The 2,311-nt window shown below is 59.5% G+C and overlaps 1 long non-coding RNA gene across 1 annotated transcript; it reads left to right on the top strand.

The window, feature by feature from the left end:
- The first annotated feature begins 8 nt into the window (after positions 1 to 8).
- Positions 9 to 819, top strand: LOC114072449. The gene is made up of 4 exons (XR_003574177.1): positions 9 to 103; positions 176 to 370; positions 611 to 675; positions 790 to 819. It is a non-coding gene; the product is annotated as an uncharacterized LOC114072449 (long non-coding RNA).
- Positions 820 to 2,311: the final 1,492 nt, after the last annotated feature.

Genomic DNA, 2,311 nt, shown 5'->3' on the forward strand with positions numbered 1-2,311 from the left:
CAGGCCTTGGTGACCCGGAGCTTTTCTGGGCATCACCAGTGCCTGTGGAAGGTGCCCTTGAGGCCAGCCCACGGGACTTGGTCACCTGCAGTCCCTGTGGAAGGTGCCCTCAAGGCCAGCCCACGGGACTTGGACACGTGGAGTTTATCCCAGGTGTCTCCAGTCCCTGTGGCAGGTGCCCTTGAGGCCGTTTGGTGAGATTTGTCTTCCAGGGTCTTTTCCAAGGCGTCTCTCGTGCGAGTTCCCTTGAGGCCAGAGTGTGGGATGGCAGGGAGACGCTTCAGCCTCTTCAGGCTGCTGAGGAGGAAGAAGACCAGGAGAGGCCCTGGGGTTGCCCCAGCACAGCAACCTGAGGAGCCCCTGCAGCAGGGTGAGTGCTGGAGCTGGGCCACAGGGCTGGTGGCTGCAGCCAACTCGGCCCCTTCCTGTCTCCTGTGGACATGCCCAAGGAAAGGAAAGGGAGAAGAGGGGCCAGGGCTGATCCCCCCACATCCCTGCTCCATCCACTGGGCATCCCAGGGCCGGCCCTGCCTGTGGAGTGCAGGGCTGGGCTGTGTTCCCTGGCCTGTCCTGCAGCCCCTCAGCTCTGACTGCACTCGCTCTTGGACAGAGCCAGGCCCGGAGCGGACAGAGCAGCAGGACCGTCCCCGTGGCCGCTTCCGCAGAGCAGTTCAGGTACCTGCAGCCATGTCCGCCTGGGCTGGGCCTGCTGTCCCTGCTCAGCCTGGCAGCGCTGGTGGAGCGCTCTGTCCGACTTTCCTCTCTTCCCTGCCCTTTCTTCTGCTGCAGAGGCTGCTGAAAATCATGGGCATTCGGTGCAGAACACCCAGGACCACCCCAGCTGAGCTCATGGCAGAGCCTGACACCAGGCCAGCTGAGCTCAAGGAGAGGCCTGAAGGCAGCACCGCGCCCATTGACCTGACGGCAACCTCTGACACCGCTGTGACCGAGGACACGGCCAACCCTGACACTCCACTGGCCGATGTCCCTGCCAAGGCTGAAACGGAACTGACTCGTTCCAGAGCAGAGCTTGACACCGCTTTGGCTGATGAGAGAACCAGCTGTGACACCGCAGCGACTGATGTCATGGCCAAGGCTGACACGGTGCCTCTTGAAGGCACCTCTTACTCGGACGTGGCACGGATGGACGGCACAGCAGAGCCTGACACCACATTGGCCGGTGATACAACAAGCTGTGGCACTGCCGAGAGTCATGTCATGGCCAGGGCTGACATGGTGCCTATGGATGGCACCTCCCTCTCTGATATGAGACTGATGGACAGCACAGCAGAGCTTGACATCATTTGGACTGGTGACACAACAGGCTCTGACACCACAGCCACTGATGTCATGGCCAAGGATGACTTGGTGCCTATTGATGGTACCTCACACTCTGACCTGGCACCAATGGACAGCCCAGCAGAGCTTGACACCGTATTTGCTGATGACAAAACAGGCTCTGACATGGACCTCGTGGCACTGATGCCAACTGATGGCACATCAAGCTCTGCTGAGGCACCGGTGGATGGCACAGCAAACCCTGGGACTGCCTTGACTTATTTGACTGAAACAACAAGTGATCTCAAGGCAGAGGCTGCCACCATGACTGAAGACATGGGAAATGCTGACACCAAGCCCGCAGAGAGTGTGACTGAGGCTCCCAACCTGCCCTTTCTGGAGGGAGATGGTGTTTTCAATTTGCAGCACGTAAGTTTAAGCCCCCCAGTATTGTTGTGGCCTCTGAAGCAGGATCTGGTGGCCCCCTAAGGTTTTGAGGTTAGCAGAGTGTGGTGGGAAGGGAAGGCCTTCACTTGAGGGAAGCTGGGCAACCTGCTTAGTGTGGTAGCTCTCCAACTTTCCCCACTGCCTCTCCAGGTGCCGGCCATCGTTTGGAACATCCACCACGACCTCATGTTCAACGTCACTCTGCAAAAACAAATGCACAGGCTCGCCGAGGCAAACCCACGTGACGTGGTGATGAGTCTGCTGCGCTGTGCCCCAGAGTGTGACAGGTACAGGGACCGGCTGCCTGGGAGGCTCTGCCATCACCAGCCCTTAGAATCCATCACCCTGTAGAGCCTGTCCCATGTGGTGTGGCAGAGAAATGGAAAGTTCCAAGACGCTCTGGCTCCTTTATTTCCCAACCCTGGCCTGTCAGCCCCTGATCCTGCTGCCACGTGCCCTCCCTGCCCCTCAAGGCACTGTGGCTCTGTCATCTGGGCCCCCACAGCTGTCCAGGCTACGGTGCCTTGGCTGAGATCCCCCTGACCCAGAGTTGTGTCTCCACAGAGCCTCTGCCATGATGTGGAAG

Source organism: Empidonax traillii, unplaced genomic scaffold (genome assembly GCF_003031625.1).
Source record: "Empidonax traillii isolate 1590-97213 ecotype Southwest subspecies unplaced genomic scaffold, ASM303162v1 scaffold3232:size14148, whole genome shotgun sequence".
Taxonomy (NCBI): domain Eukaryota; kingdom Metazoa; phylum Chordata; class Aves; order Passeriformes; family Tyrannidae; genus Empidonax; species Empidonax traillii.